Source organism: Streptopelia decaocto (assembly GCF_964273445.1).
Source record: "Streptopelia decaocto genome assembly, chromosome: 6".
NCBI classification, from domain to species: Eukaryota; Metazoa; Chordata; class Aves; order Columbiformes; family Columbidae; genus Streptopelia; species Streptopelia decaocto.
Genome location: NC_138660.1, coordinates 3,395,214 through 3,417,411, shown reverse-complemented (window position 1 = coordinate 3,417,411; position 22,198 = coordinate 3,395,214). Strand labels below are relative to the sequence as shown.

General features: G+C 37.5%; 1 long non-coding RNA gene across 1 annotated transcript in view; it reads right to left on the bottom strand.

Annotated features, from left to right (window-relative positions):
• LOC309441196 overlaps nucleotides 1–21,347 on the bottom strand; it is a 33,175-nt gene extending 11,828 nt beyond the window's left edge. Inside the window, exons 1-3 of the long non-coding RNA XR_014184345.1 lie at nucleotides 21,283–21,347; nucleotides 18,082–18,219; nucleotides 8,397–8,495 (exon numbers count right to left, since the gene is read on the bottom strand). This is a non-coding gene — a long non-coding RNA (uncharacterized lncRNA). The remainder of the gene's footprint in view (nucleotides 1–8,396; nucleotides 8,496–18,081; nucleotides 18,220–21,282) is intronic.
• Between the last annotated feature and the right edge of the window lie 851 nt (nucleotides 21,348–22,198).

Below are 22,198 nucleotides of genomic sequence, written 5' to 3'. Positions count from 1 at the left end.
AAAAAACATACTTGAATTTGCTATTTGTGTTTTCTGTAAGTTTCTTTAAGTCATGGGAGAACTTGTACTGAAAATCTAGACCACGGATTGCACAGAAGCCATTTACTGAAACCTCCTGCTTCGCTGCCTTGGCAGCAAATCACACTTTTGTGCAGAACTCCGAGGAATTTTTCCCTTTTCAATACCCACCCAGGCAAGTGAGTTGAATTTTTGCTGCAAAACTCAACCCCATGACTTTTAAACTTCTCTCAAAGATACAGTGTGATACCACAAGTCATCCAGAAGTCTATTTGGATTTAGGAAATGAATTTTGCCTAGACTGTCCTCAAATCCATGCAATCCACATCAAGCTTACGGGGTATCTGCTCTGTGGAAAGCACAGAATTATACTTTACCACACAGGTTATTCCTCTTGCAAGGCAAGTTGAAGGAAATAGAAAGTAATAAAATTTGTTCAAAAGAAAAGCCTCCATAGCTATGGTCTCTCCAAAACTTATTCTTACAATTAGAAAAACGTTTAAAAAAATTAAAAAGGAGACTCTGTCCATGGTGGAAACAGTTTTCCTGATCATCAGATTCTTTATGTATCGGTGACGTCAGGAGTCATTTTATGTTGGCATACAGATGTGAATATTTGCAAAGGAAATGGCAAATTTCTGATCAGGATTCACCTGCTCAGTGTGAGATCATACCAGGGACTGTCAACAAAGTGTCAAATGAGATTATGCAATGTGCAAAGTACATGCAGGGAAAGATCATTTGGCAGACATTACTAATCATGTTAAATGCACAAAGCAATACTAAAAGCCTGAATTTCAAAGGCCTGGAGGTGCCTAATGAGGTTTGTAAAAATGCCTTTTTAGCACTACTGAAACGTGGTGAGAAGTGCCTCGCTGCACCTACCTGCCTTGGAAATGATGGGTAAATGATGTAAATCTCAACATACCCTTCTGGAGGTGTGGAATGAACTCCGAGGAGCAATGACATCTCTGCCTTTTCAGGATTAAAGTAGCATTTACAGGAGATCTCCTCCACCTTCAGCTGCCTTCAGACCAGTCCTAAAAAAAGAGGCAGAACTGGAATTTCTACAAATCCACCTGCACCCCAACATTACACTGGTTCCCGGCACAGACATTTCTTAGGCTGGGATATGACATGTACCTTTAGGATTCATGCCTCATCATCCATTTATTACCTTATTTTCTATTTAAAATAGGAGCAGTGACATGTCTATGGGCATTACAAATGCACAGGTTTCTGCTCCGGGCAGGCAGCAGGGCTCAGAGGTCTTTTTTGAAGCCATCTGCTATATCACAGCCTCTGACTTGGGCCATTTCTAGGGCTCATGTATTTCCTTTGCGTTTCTAAGAAAAGGATCTGTGATTTTTCAGCTTGATATACACCAGAAACAAGGGGACTGGGCTGCAGTTGGGCTCAGAATGCTGGTTGAACAGCATCAAGTGTCAAGGAGCCTCGGGACAGCTTTGGAGCACTGCCCGGAGTCAGGCAATAAAAATATAGAAGGGAAAAAAACCTGCATCTTATTTTACTTTGAAACAAGCCAAGCCTTTCTGAGCAAAATCACAAATATTAGCAGATAAGTGTGGAGGATTGGGGCTTGGGACCAAACCAGGGAGTTAAGCCTTTGACAGGACAGACATATGTGCAATTTCAAACAACCCTGGTTTTTTACCTTTTAAATTTGCTGTTTCCCACTTGGTTCATTATAGAGATATATCCTCTTAAAGATGAAGGGTAAACATTGCATTTGAAAAATGTAATAAAAATCTATTTGCCATTTTCTTCCCCCCACCCCGAAATAAAAGCAAATTATTGGCATAGCGTTGCCCAGGCCAATCTTTGCCTCCCCATGGGCAGGCTCTGATGCTTCAGAAACACAAAGAGCAGAATACAAATCAGTTCCTACTTCCATGACATCCCATGATTTCTGCTGAGAGCAATTTACTTAAGATATATTTCTTCGGCTGGGAATACACAGCACCAGTTCTCCTTATTGTCCTGGACATTTCACCCACTAAACCATTAGTTTCCTCTGAGGACAGAAGTAAATAGCACAATTTGTTCTCGCTGAAGACTGGCTGTTTCTAAAATGTGAAGAAGCTCATGGCAAATGGGCAGAATGCTGGGAATAAATAAGAAAAATGAGGCAAAAGTAATAAATCTTCTACCATGACTTCTCTCATTCATTTAAATGGGAAACAGTCTTTGCTGTTGCTTCCAGGAAGCAAGACACAAGTTTGCAAGTTCCAGAGAAAATATCTTTAGTTCATAGGTAATTTTCTACGCAGATTGGAAATACAAACTTTAAAGAAAAATGTGAACGCACAGACTTCCAAAAACACCCAGCAATTTAAGAAAGTTATATCAGCAAGAGGAGAAAAGATGTACGTAATAGTCATTTAAACAATAAATTGCTTTTAACATGCAAGTAAAACAATGAAGACACTAAATCTTATCTCATTTTTCAGAAAGTTACTGCTACATCAAGGCAGGAGTTGAATAGCACATATTGTACCTGATCTTACACAAAAGTTTAATCTCAGTTCTATTTCATAAGTGTCTGAACCTCCATCTGCCAAAAGATTCACCTTTCCCAGGTACTATTTCCTGCTTTTCCCTTGCCTATAGCAGAGTTTTCCCCCTGCAGTTTAATCTGAAGTCTTCAGATGCTCAGGAGACTTAGATGAAAATGATAAGTCAACTCTCTTGACGCTTCTCACATTATCAGGAAGATTAAGTACAAGTGCAGGTGACAAACCTGCCCCAGCCAGATTTCATTGGGAATTTCCTGAGCAAATGCAGAAGCAAGATATCTCACTTGTGTGAATGCTTCTTGAGTTTTCAGATGATACAATGATCTAGACTTCCAAGTTATTATACTTAGTAGGGCAACACAGAGAGGGATTTTATCATCGAAGCTGAACAATCAGAGAGAAAATTAGGCAAACAAAATTTTGGTTGAAACATTGGGTTTTTAGTACTTCTGGATTTTAGCATTTCAGTAACAAAAGTCCATGAGTTTCTTGAATAATTTCTGATTTGTTCTCCTCAATATACAATGTGTTTTTGCTTCCCAAACAGTATTTTCATTCCCAACCTGACAAACTGATGGATCATTCTTGTTATCTGTCTCAGAGCTTCTCCACTGAATTTTGAAGAGAAGTTACAGAGTGAAATAAATCCAGAAGATAAACTGATCGCAATTAGAAATCTTCAGTTTTAAGACCAAATTTTAACACTTCACCTTTTTTTCTAACTATTACCAGTAGAGATGTGAGCATCACGTGGTGTTGAAGTGCCATTACTTGTGCGTTTCAGAGCAGAGCGATACAAAAGTTACATTAAAAAAGAACCAATTTAAATTTCAAAACAAATGCCTAACTATACCCCTTCCTTTTATATTTAAGCAGACCTAAATTTAGATTATTTTAGCATTAGAGGGCAAAACAGGTGACTGTAAAAATGGTTGTGTGCCGGTGAGAATGAGTTCACACCTGTCAATGAAAATGGGAGCTGACATCTCATATGCACAAGGGGATTTGGGGTTTGGACGAGACAATCTTTGGAGGTCCCTTCCAGCCCAAACTATTCTACGATGAGTGGAAAGCTTGAGTTAAAAGCTGCTTCTGTTTAGACTCCTTCTTGACATGGACACATTTAGGAATTTGGTCCATAAACCGCAATGATTATTCGATTAATTTTTCCACCCAAGTGTACACCCGGCACGAGCTCCATTAAACCTTTTGTCTGTAAAAATGTCACCAGCCAGCCATGAGAAAATGCCCCCTGTGAGTCTCTGCAGATAACACATCGCTATTTTTGTGACAATGATTGTCAAGGGAAAAAGAAATGTCATGTCACAACTGCAGCTTTCTGAAGTGCACTGAAATGTAGCTTCATCTTTATCAGACTTTTTATAAACTATCAGGATCCTACAGAAGGAAGACAAGAATTTCCTACTTCTGCATATGAAGAAGTTGCCTTGCAAGAGTTTTATAGCAAATTTTTTTAGTTATTTTTTAAAATCTGGAATGGCTTTAGACATATTTACTAGCCCACACACCAACATTTCCCATGTAATTACCAGGGAAGGTTGCTCTGATACTCAGCCTTGGGGCTGAACAGTAAACAGGGCTTTCTCCCTCTTCTGGTGTCAGAGATGCCACCATTCTGCTTACTTTTGCTTCTGTTATATAGATTTTAACAGAATCATAACTTCCTAAGAAAGCAATTAAAATACCTTTGGCCAGTGAACTAGGAAAGCAGGCAGTTCAAACAGAGGAGAACCCCTTTTAAACAAGTGTTTATCAAGCAAAAAGCACTGGAGAGACAAAATATCAGACAAATGCCACCTGAACTAAGCTTCACAATAAATTTTTCTCCATAGTAATAAAAATTCTGTCTGCACAGACTCTTGGTAGTGTTTTACATTAGCTTACAGCACTTAGATCTAACAATGCTCAAAAATAGGTGCATGTAAAAGATAATCTCCTTTCTAGATATATGTTTTTATTAGGATACTGTGTTTTCCAAAGCAGACAATATATAGCTAAACAGAAATAGATTTATTCAGGACTTTTATTCAGGAATGCATGCTGCAAATAGTTTAATATAAATGTCAGGTAGGGAGAGGGTTTCACCTTAGCAATATTTAAAGGTTGGGACAATATGTCAACAAAGATGCTTTGTTAATGCCAGTACAATGGCAATATAAACACCCGCAACAGAGAATCGTGAAATGCAACTTTAATAAAACGAAAACTCCCTTAGAAGATTCTTATAAAATGCATTAAATTTCTCTGTGAATTATTCAGCAAATAAAAGGAATCTGTTGTTGGAGTGGAAAGATCATTAAGTTGTTGAAAACAGCTATTTTGAAATCTCAGCCAACACCCAGGCTCCATGCAAAGTCTCTGCTATAGTGAATTTCTGTCTTGATTGTTACTTTTCATGTGAGAAAGCAGTTCTGCATATTTTATTCTCATTTGGAATACCTGAGAACAATTAATGCCAAAGAAAAAAAAAAAGGAATGCATGCTTTGTAAGTTCACCTAAAGTGATTAATGTCTCTTAACTTCAACGCAACAATGGGACGTGTCTGACCTACAGCACAGAGAGAAATGATGAACAGACATGTAAATCTTCCTTAATTACCTCTCTTTGTAATATGGAAAAAAAATGGGTGGTAACTTGAAGAAGAGGTAATCAGCCAGTCAAATCACAGCCTAGTGGAAAGGTCAGATTCTTACAGCCTAAACATCGTGAATTACAAGAAATATAAAGCATTCCAACCGGCTTTTTTTGACAGAGGTTTTAACGAGAATGAAAGAAGAGAAAGCAATCTGTCCTCATGACTAAAATTATCATGAGAATATTCTCCTCTTCTTTAAAATCTCTTCAATGAGGGAAAATACGCTTTTGTACCAGGACCATGAAGGATTCAATTCATGCTTGCACATTATACATTTCAAAAAATTCGCATGATCGATTGCTTTGCTTGTCATGTCTCCATTACAACAACTGTGCTGAATCATCCAGCTGCCCTCGGCCATCACTCCTGTTTCCCACTTGGTTTGTAAAATGTTCATCCAAATTCTCTAGTGGGCAAGGAGTAATTAGGAAAGAAGCATGGACAATTACAAATAAAAGCTAAGCAAGCCTATCTAAATGATGAGATTTTTAAATCCACCATTAAAAGCATTCTCATTAACAAAACCACCAGAAGAACATGATTTTATCTTTCCTCTGTAACACTCCAAACCCCAGATCGCCCTTGGACAAAGGTCCCCGGAGCTCAGTCCCATCCCTTCGCAGAGCCGGGGATAGGATGTGCTGGGACACAGCTCTGGCTGTCACCAAGGGGGCGCTTGGCTGCCCACAAAGTCACCAAAAGTGACTTTGCAGCCTCCTTGTCCCACTAAGGATGTCCCCAGTCCCAGATGGCATTTCTGTACTTAACGACCCTTGTTAGAAATGTGCCTCATTATTTCAATTCCACATGAAAAGCAGCATTTTTAAAGCTACCCAGCATTTTCTTACTAATGTATCTCAAAATACGTCCAGGAGAAAAGTGGCTCTTGAGTGTGAGAGTGTCCTACCTGGTTCTTGGCTTCTCTACTGCACATTTCAGCGAGGAGGTAAAAGTAAATTGGGTTTTCCATAAGAACTAGAAAATATCATTTTGTTTGTTTGGGTTTTTTGGGGGGTTTGTTTGTTTTGTTTTAAAATATATCACTAGCCATTATTAGTTCTTAGTAAGTGGCAGACAAACAACATGCATTACTTCAAGGTGATTACATCTTTAAAGGAACCTCATACTGATACCATCATTACCACTACAAGTGGGTATAACAAGTCCTCCTTTCTAAGTTTAAAAAATAATCACGGTATCATGGTGTTTTACCATTGCACTTCCTCTTTCTCTTGCTCTTTTTCTACATCAAGCCCCATAGGAAACAATCATTTATATGCAAATGCTGGGTAATAGAAATATAACTTCTCCATAGCCTGCCTTTCCTTGGGGAAACCGATCTGCTGCCTGCATTTGGATACATACAAAATAAAACCACTGTGGTTTCCAAGCAAAGCGCTAAGTTGCAAAATTTTATTATATTAATGGCCTTCTGCATCATTTACATATTCATGTATCGCTTCTGACTTGCGCACACTTTATTATTTTTGGAGGAGCAATAATGATCTCATTTACATGGTAACTGACATTGACCAAATTCAATAATCTGAGGTAACCGGTACAAGCACCACACAGACCTTATCAGCCATGCTACTCCCTGCAGTATTATTTCATAAACCACCCAGAAAAAATGTTTAAAAGATGATGACAGCAAGGAGAGAGACCATTGGTAGAGACAGGCAATTGCAAAGTGCTTCATATGCCCTGATCTCAACGAGGAATGTCAAGGTTGTAGCACTCAGTGACCATTTTGGGCTAAAACATGATAAATTGGTCAGTTTGCATATGGACTGCTTGTCCCTTCCTGCTCTGAACTGAAAAAAATGGTATATATGGATACTAATGGATACTAACGGACAGGAATTACGGAATGGTTGGGGTTGGAAGAGACCTCTGGAGATCATCCAGTCCAACCCAGTTATTAGCAGAGAGCATTTCTGTGGTCTACATCGATCTGCAAAGCAGCTGGTAATCTCTTCATTCAGTCTTGCTGATGAAGCAAATAACCCGCTCACTCTGAATTACAGGACATGCTACAGCAAGGTTTGGGCCAAAAAAGAAGGGTTTGTCTTTTTTGTCTGGGGTCCAAAATGTCACTCTGGGGGTGTAACCCTAGGAAGGAAGAGGAGGCTCTGCCCAGCATTACACAAAGTGTTCAACTCTGCTCCTGAACGTATTAACTGTGCTATATTAATTTCGGTCCAGCCATCAAAAGTCTCTTTGCCTTTCTAAAAAAAATCCAACTTCCAGGGAAAAGTATAAAAATACAGGGAATTTATTGCTGAGAACCTCTGAATTAATACATGGTGCTGATCTCAGCAGCACTGCTGATGCTTCCCAGACTGTAAGACTTTAAATGCAGCCTTTCCATATTTGTGCAGAGTTACCTAAAGCAAATAAATTAATAAACAGCATGGACTTTTTGTATGTAGAACATTAAGAAGCAATGCATCAATAGCTATTTCCAGTCAGCCTGCTCTGTTTGCTTCTGCATATCTTATAGTCACATGGTGGACTTGATCTCTCCTGATCTTAAAAGGTCACCGTATCAAGCAAGCAGGGCTCAAAGGGCTTATTTTCCCAAAACACTAATAGCAAGTGCAACATCACCCATGTGTCCTTTCATTGCCTTTCATGACTGTCCAAGGACATGGGAGTCGGTCCTTCCAGTAATCACTTCAAGCAGATGTAAAGCAGGTTCTCAGGCTATTTGTGGAACAGGTTTTTGGGTAAATTTGCAGTCATTTGGAGGAGCCACAAATTGCCATATTGCTTTACTGTGTATCCTTTTTTTGTCCTTTGGAGAGAATACATGGAGCAAAGACTTCATCTAAGAAGCTATGGCTCCAAGCAGGCTTTGAATGGAGAGAGGTGCTGAAGTGCACAGCACTGAAAGACCTTCTGTTTGGCAAAGGTTGATCCAGAGAGGAATTTATGCTGTGAAACCTTAGTTACACAATTGCCATCGCATTTCCTGACATGGAAAAGGCTTTAGAACATGGTCAGAGTATCAGATTTCCTTTAATGCTACACTTCTGGCCACGGACTGCAGCTTTAGCTACAAACACACTTTCAAAGCAAGAGATCTGATTCATTTTCATACCCAACAGATACAGACAAGACCATTTGTGTTCATTGCTACTGTAAATATTTTAAACAAACACACACACGTTTCTGTCCTTACCTGCACTGGCAGAATCTGTCTCTTCACACCCATCTCTTCATCTCAGTGGTTGGGGACCCAACAACTTCTGATCACCAGCATCTCCCATCCTTCAGTTCTCTGTGGGGAGAACAAAGGAAAAAGGACAGTTGCACTTCTGTACTTTAAAAGGCCATTTCGAGAGAAAGTGCAGAAGGTACTTGCAGACCAGTAATTATAGGGGCTATATCACAGCTACAAAACAAGCACTAACCATAGAGACTACGACAGATTCTGAGCATCAAGAGATTCCAAATGGAAACAAAGACATCGTGAATTGTTAACTCAGAAATAAGAATTAGATTTTCCACTTATTAAGCAAATGCATACAAATGTGAAAAAAATAAATCTGTCTGAAATATAAAATTTATTTCCAAACAAGAACTGCCTGAAGGTAGTTGCATAGAAAATCCTTTTTTCTATAGTTTCAATGTGAAAATTGATAACTGCACAAAAATTAATAAGTTTAATAAATGGCTCATAAAATAACTCATAAAGATCTCAAAGATGTTCGTCTTAAATTTAGCACATTTTTTTCTTTCTTTTCATCAAAGACCTTGGTTGTACTTCACCTGAACTTGTTCATCTCTCTAATCTTATCCGTGGGGAGGTAAATGAAACCAAACACATTGTTTCTGGTTGATGAAGCATTTTAGCCTCCCTCAACAGGCTCATCTTCCCATTAATAACACAACCCTACCTCTCACAAAAGATTATATTTTCAAAAGAGAAAACAAAGAAAAAAAAAAAATCAATGCATAAGTGACACTATTCGAGGAAGTAAACAAAAAATACTTTTCCGCTAATCAAACAGAAATAAAGCAACGTAATGTGAGAGTCAGCAGTTTGGAGCCAAATCTCCATCTCTCTGCGGTTTGCGGTCTTGGGTTCATTTTTTTTCATTTTGATGTCTTTCCGTGGCTAAAGACTTATTGCAGGCTTCTGTGCTAAATCAGCATGTTCTTCAGTCAACCTGGATATGCCATTTTTCCCGCTGACCCACTTTGGGAAGAGTCGTGACCAGCACTGGGTGCCGCAGTTGGATGCCGTCCCTTATTCCAACTGGGAAGAGTCGAGCCCTGATCCATTTGCGTTTGAAGCAGCTGGAAGTGTACTTTTATAACCTTGTGGGAATTTTAAAACATTAGCCTAATTAAAGTTGTTGTTGTATTTGTTTTGTCAGGCTCTCCCTTTTATCTGCATGATAATGATTTTGCCTCATCAGATCAAGAAATGTCCGTGGGTGGAAACAGTGAGTGATAGATTCATATAATGAGGCTCTAAATGACTACAAAAGACTTTACATCGCTGTGAATCATCCATCTCCAGTGCTGCATTATTCAGAAATTAATGCAACCCTATAAATGAATAATGATTTAAATGTACTTTTAAAAATTGTTAATGCTCCAGCATTTTTTCCTTCTCTACATAATCAGAAAATTGATTATGACTATGACTAGACATATGTTCTTAATTTAACTTATGTAATGGTAAAGTAGAAAAAGTCTTGCAACAACAATGATAATGGAATGATTTCCAGGAGGCCAGAGATGGGTTTATAACTTTCAGAATTCCCAAGCCAAAGTCAGTAGACTTCAGAGGGAATCAACACCAAAAGAATGGTTCAGAGTCTAGAGACAATTGAATTATTGTCTAAGTTGATTAAGATCCAAAGCAGATTAGAACATAGTCAAATAACTAAGAATGATATGACCATAGGAAACATTTTGCTCGCTATTTGTTTTCTCGTATTACTCTTAAAAAACAAAGAAACAAACAAACCCACAAAACCTAGTAATTAAGAGACTTGTAAAGCAAAGAGCTGAAGAAATAACACCAAATTATTCCCCAAGCATTTGTCGGAGGATGAACCCCCATGTAGTTTATCTGATGGACAATACAGGGTGAACACAACCACAGCCTTCACATAATGACATCTATAAAAGGAATTCACTCCTCTATCTGGATTTTATTTTTTAGAAATACTGATACATCTCTCTTTGAGACAAGATTGATAAGCAGATTCAAAACTGTTCAAGGCAGGGAGTCAACATGCAGACAAGTAGAGACAAATAATTATAAAGAATGGTTGGATAAGTCTTCAGAAAGCAGGATAAAACCAGGTATGGTGTTTCAACATTGTTTTCAGCAATTCTGACATTCAAATATAGAGGCTGCCCCTCCGGTCATGTCATTTGCTCAGTTGTATCTGTCCGATAAGGCAGATTATGCTCCAAATTCTAGCCCTGTAAAACGTATCCTATTAAAATCACTAAGAGTATTCTGGTGTCTTTAGGAGGACGGAGGATGCGATCCAGATTCAAACTGGGTCTGTGTATTTTACTGAACACTATGTGACCAACATACAGGCTGTTTCTTTAGGCACACGTTTTAAAACAGATATTATGTGAATTATTAAATGCTTTTCTCTTCAAGTCATAATAGCAATTTTTCAGAAGCAGACCAGAGAAACCGTTCTCTTCACACTAAACCAAGTGAAATGTAATAACTCCCTTCACTGAGTGTTGAGCAAGCTTGCTTTCTTTCTTACTCAATAATAAAAGTATAAAGGACATGTATTTAGTGTTTTATTGAAACTAGATACTTAAAAGAATCTTCAGCCGTGGAAGATGGTTTCAATAAAGTCATCTTCCACTAGGATTGTTTTATATTCTGCAGCTCTCCATTAAATTATCCTAAGTTATTAATGCTATAAAGGACGTGAACTCTACTAACGCTACATTCACAGATGTTCTCCTTATTAAAACCTTGCAAAAATCGCTACCACTCGAGCAGCAGAATTGAGTTTGTATCAAAGACACTGTGAAATATTGCCACCCACCTATCAAACCACTGCTCCTTCCAATTACTTGGCGTTTGATAAACTTACCAGTAGGTACTTGTGTTATTACCTAATTCTGCTGATAAATTGTGAGCTCGACATTTTTGTCCACAAATGATTTACTAGGCTGAAAACAATATTGCCTGTCTTAATTTATCTTGGCCAGTGAGGCTTTGTTAAAGGATGGGATGAACACTGAAGCTGTGGTGGTATCTGATTCTTTGGTGTGGGACCACCCTGCCTTCAATAAAAATAATTTCAGGATAACCCATATTATCTACTCTTTCAGCTATGGAGAAACATGTCCTGTTCCGTACTGTGTTAATAATACAAGCAAGATTTTAACAATATTTAGACACACTAATAAGGACCAAAACCATTTCCTTCTCCATGAGCTGCCAAGTAATATTTCTATTCCTGCAATTCAGCTTCATGTCCAGGATTATACATTTTTCATAGATGGTGAAGAAGAGAAGCTAACATTTTCTATTTTTTATGGATTCAAAGGGAGATAGATCTTTGAATCTATTAAGATTTTTTCACCTCCCGAGAAGGCAAAATTTTAATCTCAATGATAAATATTAGCCAGCTATTGAAAAACAAGTGTCTCATCTTAAGATTGGACAGATTCTTTGGTGCCTCCTCTCAAAGCTGGTTAAACAGTTAAGTCAGTAACACCAAAATCAGTGTCACTGCAATTGTCTAATTGATTCAATTTGATTATTTTTTGCCTCTTCCTGCTCTCTCTCCACCCCCCCCACCCCCCCGCTACGTTTCTTTATTCTATTTTTCTAATTATCAGCAGTAACTTCTGATTTTGACACTCTCTTGAGTGAACTCATTAATTAGAAACAAGAGCAAGTTTCTGCTATTGTCTATGAATTGTTTTGAGGTTTATTCCAAAACCAAAATGTAGAACGATTCTTTTGGCCTTCATTGTCAAGGAATTGAGTAAAGAAAATCCTAAACTACCTGACATGTGCATGTGTTCTCTCTATTTTAAATAAAATCAGTACATGGATTAAACTAGAGGATGTTCTACATTATACAATTATCTTTGATTATTTGTATGGAAAGTATACAAAACCTGGTTCTCCTATATTTTCAGGACAGCCTTGAATGCAGCTACTAGTATAAATCTGCACAGGAAAAGACATGATCAATAAGCAATGAATCCAAATCACCCAGTGCTTCCTGGACACAAACGGAACGTAAATCATCTGTCTTGTAACCGCCTGATCTTCATCGTTAAATGCCGCAAACCTTAAAATAACTTTGTGTTACCTTTTTTTAAGAATTTCAAGTTCTACTTTTTGAGAGCTGGTCTCAAACAGTCTAGGAAATGCTTTGTCTGAAATGTGTAACATTAAACAGGGATTGCCATGATTCATAAATTATTCCCTTTTTAACGTTTAAGACTGACAAATGTGCCAACTTTTCAATTTAATTAGGGAAATTCTCTGGAAGTGATGCATTTTAGTCCAGTTCTGTTCTCCTAGTTTCACCTTAGGTTTCATTCTTCTCATCAACCAAAGAAATATGTGCAACTTGTTCTCTCAGAAGTCATCTCATGGAGATAAAATAAAATGTTTCATTTTACATATTTACATTTATCTTGCAAGATGCCTCCAAATCCTCCTCTGTCTGGCAGGGAAACCCATTGCTCTTCCCAAATGAACAGCTTCCCAAGGCAGGGGAGATAAAGGACATGAATTCATAGCTATACAACCACCTTTCACAGTCATGTCACCTTCCACCTCCAGTCCATGAATTCTGCCACTACATTCTATTCATTTTATTCTGCATCATGGAAGGGCCAACCAAAACAGAGGCAGAGAATTAATCAGGGAGGAATAAATAAATTAATTACATTGAATATTTAAAGTAAAAAATTCTATATAGCATTTCTGTGTTAATCACAGATTTTGAAAAGAAATAGAAAATATCTTTTCATGTAAAGGATTTCAGACATTAAACTTTCATTACTTTTTCTCTGAATTTTTCTTCAAGACCCTGAGACACAGAAGTCATTGGATGCCTATGTAATGATTTGCAAGTTATAGTCTTAACTATGGATATACTACTATTGATTCATAATGCAGTAGACTAGGAGAAATACAGCAAGTCGATTAAAATTACCCATTTCTATTGAATTCTTTTGTAACGAATTTTCCTCTAGCTGAACAAAAAGCACATTACTGCAATCTAAACTTCTCCTGTAGTGAAGAATCAGAAGCAGCAAAATGGACAAATGACTTTGAATTTAATGTGTGTTGTCTGTTTTAACATCAGCTGTGATTGCAAAAGTAATATTCCCCAAATTACATCAGATGTACATACTCTGAATGCATGGATTGCTGTTACTGCAATGCAGCAGCTATATCCATGCCATACACGATAAACTACATTATTCTAATATGATTAATTTTATAGTTATGGTTACACTTAGAGAGCCTCTTTTAGTGAGTTATGGAATATGCAGAAACTGGGATTCTTAGATATGAAAAGTGTTGCATAGGACTATTTTAAGAAGTATAATAAAAATTCAGAAAAATCTCAAAACCTTTTAACAAGGTAAAAATATACAGAATTTTTAGAGAGGCTGTAATGAACACACAGGATTGCTATTCTTTTTCTGGACTGTGAAAAATTGAGTAACTTCATTCCCAGGTATTGGACTTTTCCCTGGCTTCCCTGTTTCTCGGTTTTCATAAATTATAATAGTTTGAAAAGTTATGAACTGCTGTAGCTGGAGTTTTCTAAAACTTAGTGAGTAGTAAGTGGAATGAAATTTAAAATAGGATTTGTTATATTCCTGAATTACACACACATTACTTTTACAACTGGAAAACAAAGCGTGATTTTGTATCCCAACCTCTTGATCGGACTTCCAACAATTTTATTTATCTTAGTCATAAGCATTTTCTTCTAATACTGTCAACCTTTTGATAGTGTTCAAGATCACTGTGTGAGACATGTCTGGATTGTTTCTTGTTATTCTCACAGTCCTGTAAATTATATTGAAGACCATACTCGTTTTTTGGTCTTATTTATTTATTTCATGTTATCATGGTTTATCAAACTCATGACTATATCTCCATGATTTTTCCTAACAAAACATAGCAGCAAAAGATGCAAAGAAAAAATTAAATTGTTCCAATTTTGTAAAAATAGGTGTAAAAATAGAGAGCAGGTTTTGAATTATTGTGTCCTAATAACTGCTGGGCGAATTTCTACAGCAACCAGCATGTCACTGTCAAAATATTCAGCAGAAAGGGATTATAGGTATGTGCAGAGATTACATAATCTTCATATAAATCAGTTAAACAGTCAATCAATCAAGAGGCACAAATCCATAGGAATTCTGGCTTCATTAGCTTATTGCTCGCAAAACTATTTGGATTTTTTTTTTAATGGTGCTTCAATACTGTCAGATTTCAGAGACTGAGCTAGAATCTATTCCTTCTTATGCATCATTAAACAACTCCAGAGTGAATTAATTACATCTGATCAACCCACTGAAGGCAATGAGGCCACAAAAGGTGCAAGTTAGGGGCTGCAAAACATTTATTACTGATGACAGGACACCAGAAAGCAAAGCCTCTGACTTTCAGATTCAAGTGTGAGCTAAAGATCTGAGCTTGATTTAGCAGGGCTGGTCTGAGGGAAATAGCTCTTTCAATTTATAAAGTGGTCGCATTTGTGGTGAAAAAGTAGCATACAGAATGCTGTGACACTATTTTTATTTTTGCACAGCCATTTTTTGAGCACGAAACTGCTATTTCACTCTGATGCTTCAGTCTTTTCAGCTACATGCCGACTGCTGCCATATCCGCACCAGGAACTTGGTGACTCACTTTCCATACCAAAGCCTCATGGAAAACCAAGTCCTGTAAAATGCAAAAGTCATATTTCTGTGAGGGAAGAGACACCACAGGAGGGGTATTGTCAGTGGTGATAACCATGTAGATGACAACAGTTTTAGAGAGATTGTCCCATACTAACTGGATAAAGCCATATCTTTTTTTCTAGATTGATAGAGCATCAAGATGTCACTGCAGCACTGAGACAGCTATTACCTGCAGTAGGATCTGGACCATCCAGGAATATGAGTAGATGACCCACTTGGCTCATTCAGAAACTGGTCCTATAGAAACAGAACTGCTCAACACAGCAAACCTGAAATCTTTTCATGCATCTAAAGGTCAAGACTATAAAGAAATGGCCATGGGCCAGTGGTCCCACCAGGACCATGTGGGCCTGCTCCTACCACCACATGGCTCTCTCTGAGGTGGCTCTTCAGATGACTTGGGCTTCTCAGTCTGCTATGAACACACTACAGGAGAAGCTGGACTTTCTATAAGCACTCCATTACTTGGTTGTTTCTGCTGTCAGGATGCGAAATAAAACTCCACACCTCGCCAAATGGTGTGACCTGCCTACTGCTCATCAGCATCTACAACCCCACATAAGCTTTACACCGACAAAACATAACAGCTTTCAAAAGCTTGTGAAATATATCAGTTAAAATATGGAGACCTTTACAATAGCACAATAATTGGGAGACAGATACAACATCTATCTCCTTAGGCAATTAAAATTCATCTTCTTTTCAGTCATCATTTATTTGTGACCCCTTGGTTCTTGTGACAGTGGAAGCATCTTGCATTATTTTCTCCCAACTCTTAACCCCCTGAGATATTTTCAGATAAAAGTTTTACCCCTTTCTACCTTTCATTTTGGTATGTAAAGTTCCTTGTTTTCCCTATCACTTTACACATTCCTGTTTGAATTCACATTTTTTTTAGCATAAATACACTATATTTAGATGAAATTGAACTAATGGCATTAAGTATATTTTACATTAATACTATAACTATATACCTGCATAGAGACTACGTTATGCAGCCCTTAAACAGGGATATCTCTCTTTCCTAATACTTTAGATCTAGCAAGATTGTCAAGATTATAAAGTAGATAAGAAAAATTATGATGAAGTGATTTTGCTGGATTTTACTGACCTCTATCACATGGAGATATTTTGGTGCTGTTGATGCTGGTGAGGTTCAGATTGTGTTTTGTCTGACCATCTCCAACAAGTTTATATACTGGACCTCCCACCTATATCATTCTCAGTTTACAAAGGACACTCAGTCTTTGGGTAGTTCTTGGATATTTTGCCAAAACTTTTTAAAAATATTGAAATTGACAACATTTTTCTCAGTAATTTGAAATGCCTATGAAAAAGGTTCTTTTTTTTTTCCCCACAAGCTGTGCTACGGAATTAACGGATCCTTTCCCTTTTTTTCCCCTATCTTCCACATTCTGTCAGAAATGAAATTTAACAAGCAGAGGCAGTTAAACATAGTTAGCACAGGTACCTAAAGTAGATTTAAATCCCTTCAGTATTCCTAAAATATCTCTTCGAAAAAATATGTTGCTAAAAGAAAGACGTTAGTGTGTGGTGCAGTTTTCTCTAGAATGACTCTTCAAGAAAGTCTCAATTCAGATCGTCTTTGTTAGGATGGATTATGAAGACCCTTGAATTCTGATTAAAAGGATGCTTCACATCATGTCACTTGCCCCTCGCCATGTAGGACACTCCCCAGCAGTCAGACCTGCTGACCTCTCACATTTGCTTTGCAGAACTGTAGTAAGTTTGGGAAGTTTTATGTTATCTTTATACACCTTGTAGATTCTTGTGGGAAGGACTAAAATTACTACACTGTGCAATGCCTTAATATAGATAGACTCAGATATTTTTTTGGTGCTTCAAAATCCTGTGCATCCCCACCGTGGCCATTCCAGTTTTACAAGTCTGAGTTGTAGAGGAGGGAAGTTGGTACAAATAGTGTACGAGGACTGAGAAAGACAAACTAACCCATGGCTAATTTCATATATGTGAGTAGTCTCACTGTGGAGTTGGGACAGGTGGAATAAAAAGAGCTTTCCCTGTCTCCCAAAATATCAGAGGTTGGTAAGGAAAGAATAAATGGCAGTTTCTTTATAAACCTTGGAGTCACAGATAAGAAAACTGTCCTTCAAATTTTTGCTCATCAATAAGTGTGACAGGACATGCACATTATTGCTAGCTGCAATTCCAATTATTCAAAGACTTTTTCACCTCTTCAAATGTCAAGCACTGTGAAGAATCCCACTGACGTCAATAGTTTTCTTTTCTAATTTAAGAATAATGCAAGCCTAGAGCTAACATAACTTAACCATCAAGCTGATTAACATCTCTGGATCTTCAGCATGTCCCAAAGTTTATGTCAAAAATTTTTAATCTACAGAATAATCATTCCAGCACTTGATACTGACTGACACAAAATATTGAAAAGAAGTTATTTTTGTGGCACTGATTACAACTGTGTGAATTTTAAAATTGAACTCTTAATACAAATGCCATTATAAATCAACAAGCACATGTGTCCAGAGGTTTCACCCTTTATCACCTAATGGTTAAACGATGACACATTCGAAACTTCATAAACACCAGAATTGTATAAAATTGAAAATTTTAACTTCTTAACTAGAACTAGATAAGACTAAGACTAACTAAAACTGGTGAGGGAAAGAAAAAAAAAAATATAGTTAAAATCAAGTTACCTACACCTTTGTTACAGAAAGAAAGGAACTGTAACTAATGCATTGATACAGAATAGTAAATACTGAGCATTACTGCTTGTAGTAGAAACAGTTTACAGCTTTTGACTAAATCCATCATGCCTCTGCATTCTTGTTAAGTTTGGCAACGTGTACACCAGATTAAAAACCTGCAGTGGTAGACAGTGAAAAAGAGCATGATAAAAAAGATGCACGTACCAAGTGATTTGATTTTGAAGACTGAAGTTGGTGGTTACATCAGCCGGGAGATGGGACGGACGTGGCACTGATAGGAGCTCGGCCACTCCTGTGGTGAGTCTGCCCAGAGGTGATGGTACCAGCAAGTCAGTGGCCAATCTGAAAAAACAAACATATCTGTGTTAAATCCTCTCAAACATTGCAATGGTAAATGACTATGGAAAAAAAAAACCACAACAACAACCCCACAACAACAAAAAAATGATGTTCAGTGGTTATTTGTGTATGTGTTCACGGGGCCTCCTCTTACCAATAAAACCCCAACATTAATTAGTTAATCTTGTATAAATGACCTTGCTGTACCATTGCTATAGTTGTCTAAATAGGTGTTAATGACAAGGCATTTCAGGGTTTTCTTGGGAAATCAATAGTTTCAAAGTAGAAATTGCGATTTTCTGCCAAAATTAATGAATCTGTGGCTCTCGAGGTCAGAATGTCATTTGTAGTGTACTGTGCAGACTGGAAGAAATAATTTCTCAGTGCATTTATTCACATTGAATTGTAGCGTTGGTCCAGTGTGAATATTAATAGATGTATGAGCAAGAGGTTAGAAAGTACAGACTGGAATATAAAGCAACACTCACCTGAAGTCAGGGAGGTAGCTGAACTAAAAACAGACATTATTTAAATGTTTGTTGTAACAAGAATAATGAAACAAAGTACACCAAGTCCCCAGAGTGGAATTTTTTCTGTGGCTGGCTCCCTAAGAAAGGTGAAAGAATTATGAAAACGGCTAATTTCCCCAGCTCATTTCAAACGTTCCCCTCTATCTCGAGTTGAAAGAACTTGAATAAACCCTCCAGGCTGCTTCTGTGCCCAGATTTCTTTTTCACAGCCATGGCAAACACAATAATTCTGTTGTTCCAACATGTGAGGAACTGTCATCTGTGTTATTTACTAGGAAGTGGAAGCCAACTCCTGGCCCAGATGGCCACTCCGTGTGCTTTACTTCCAACCTGGAGTTACCCACATCATAAATCCCATCGGTTTCATCCCAGACTTACCTACTGTTGTATGACAGAAATGTGAGAAAGGACCCAAAATCTAGATTGCATTTCACAGGTGCATCAGGATTTCAATGCTGAGGTCTGCATGTTAAACTCCATGAATTAAAGAAGTTAAAAGAAAAGGCGTGTACCCAACCACAGTGATTTCCAGAGTGAGTGACTACTTTAACTCAGATTTTAAATGCTTTCCTCTATCTTAAAGTGTTCTTCAAAGTTTCTGTAAATAAAAAAGTTTCCCTTGTCCCTAGGCATGTTTTCCCAAGGTTTCACAGCTCTAATTATTATGAGCAATATCTTCATGGTCTCCCGCTACATTGCTGGAAAATGTAACGAAAAAAATCTATTTTGAAAGTTTCTTTGAACTTCATAAGTCAATGATTTCTTATATAACTGCAATAAAAACCTCTGGGAAAGAACCTATTATGAGTACTGTGTCAGCAATTTTAGCTTATTACAGATGGCTCGCTCCTCTTTCCACATACCTATTTAATGAATTCAAACTAAGGATTCTGTAATTTCACAGCTGATAGCAACTGTGAGCTTTTACCAGGAGGTTTTTAAGCTGAGATTACAGATCAAATTAGGAAAGGAATTTAATGAAGAAGATAATTCTTAAATGCAGCTGAGCAGTGTTTAACTTCAGCAGGACCAGAACACGTCGGCCAGAGGCTGTTCCAGGGACCCTATGACACCTTCAGGCATCATGGGAGCACACGGGAGATAAGATGTTGGCTGGTGACACCGGCCACAGAGTCATCTCATATGGGAAGAACTGGGACAATACCCGCAGAGACGAGCAGCCATCCTAGGAGGCAAATATCTAAATTCTCCATATTTTCCTGTTTTATTTTTCAGGTGGCTGGTAGGAGTTCCAGCTGTTAATGGTGAACCTCCAGGAGAAGCCATTAAAAGGCAACAGATTGCCTCATTCAAGCATATTGGCTATTAGATCTCAACAACTGGATGTTTCTCTACTTTGTTGTTTTTAATTTCTTACCCATTTTCCAGCCAATTATCCTCACATTTTAAAGCAGTTACTGTAGGAAGCATTCTCTGTCCTCCCCCACTCCTTTCACTCTGTTATGAAGCAATTGTTACTGCTCCTTGTTAGAACAGCAGTTAACAATAAAACTTTTTATATCCTTATGGCGTGCCCATTCGCTGGTCAAAGTTTAATTGTACTGAGAACTGTAAATAAGATAAAACCAAAACAAAGCAGCTCTCAATGTCCCTCTCCATAAAAAAATCACAAACTGTATTCCACAGAAATCCTATTTCTGGAATAATAATAATAAAAAAGCTGATGAAAGAAACACAAAGTGAGGATAAAAAAAGAGAGCAAAAATCCTGTATTGACAGAATTCTTTGCTCACATTACAATACCATCCCAGGCTGTAGAATCACTAAGAGGAGAATGAGGTCTTTTTACAATGTGAATTGCAAGCCTCTGCCTTTCAAAACAATTTTGATAACAAACAATAGCACAAAAGATAAAGTTTTGAAGGTTTAATATAACTTTTTAGATTCTCCTTTCTCAGCATGACTTTTGTCCGCTACTGTTTCTGTACTAAAGTTTTGTAGCAATTGTGGAAGATTTAATATTTAGTGTAAGGCATACATTTATTCTTGGCTAGAAATACAGGAAATCTTTTGTGCTTAGGGTGACCTCATGCCTTTATGAATTTCATTCTAGTTTTTTACAGTTTTGACATTTGTAGACCTGAAGGATCAACCCAGAAGTTCCAGTTAGGAAGATTTTGTTTCACACCCTACACTGACATTCCCTAAACCAAAACAATGACCCTTTTGCTTTTTGCGAAGTCGTTAAAACCAAATTCACCCACCATCCACTGACATATCTTCCCACCACAGAGACATATGGAGCATCACTGTTGGTACTTACCATCTCAAATAATATCAGAAAACAATTTCAAGGTGTGTTTTCTGACTTTTAGGAATGAGTGTGAATGGATTTAATGGTGGCATTTTTCATTTGACTATTATTAAAAAATCTGAGCACAGCTGAACTGGATGTGCTGTGGGAGACTCTCCATGATCAGGGAGGTGTTTTAGACAGAGGAACAAGTCATGCCAGATTCAAACACCAATTAATATAATTTGGAAAAGAGATTAAAGCAGAGTACTCAATACATACCAGCTGCTTGGTGGTCTGCAGAAAACCATCTTCTCCGTGCAACACAGATACTTTCTTACACAAAATGGTTTTCTTGAATATGTTGTACTCACAGTATCAATAAGAAAAAAAATTATCTATATTAGTCATAGGTAGCCAAATACCATCTGTTAGCCAGCCTGAAAATGAACATTCACCACAAACTCTTCCATGATCACAGTTTGCCTTCTGGAGGAGGTATCACTGGGGGTAAAGCTGCTCTACAGAAATTGTTGAGTATTGTCATCCGCCACTGGTTGACTCTACTTGTTGTATATATCACAGATGCCCTTGTTAAAGTTTTAATGACATTTTTAAATTTTCTTGGGAAATCACAGTACATTAAAAAACAAACAAACAAAACCAGATAATATTGTGCTTTTCCAGCAAAAAATTAAAACTCATTGTCAAAGGGAAGAATTACTTGATATCAGTTTTCCTTGTGAAGCTGCTTTTATCAGCTTAACTTCATGCAAGATATATCTAAAAGTTATAGGTCTGCAGAATTTGGCCTCTACCCCCCAAAAATATCCTGACTATGGTGAATCACAATGTGGCAAAGAAATAAAGTAACTTTTTATTATCTGGTATCTTCCAAATGTCCCCATACACCACTAATTATCCATTACTAACCATCTGAACACATCCTTGACATCTTCTTAATTCTAGTACTTATTTCAACTATTGTCCTTTTGCAACCTTGGTGCTAGAACCTTGTCTTCGAGTCAAGTGAGGTTAACTTATTAATACGTAATTCAAGAAAGAAACCTGTGATAATTGTAAAAGTTGGGGTTTTTTTCATTTCTAAGCCAACCTATGCAACAGCATCAGAATAAAATGGCCAAATTTCAATATTTTTTCAGATAACTGAAAGCAAACAAATAAATCCATAAACATT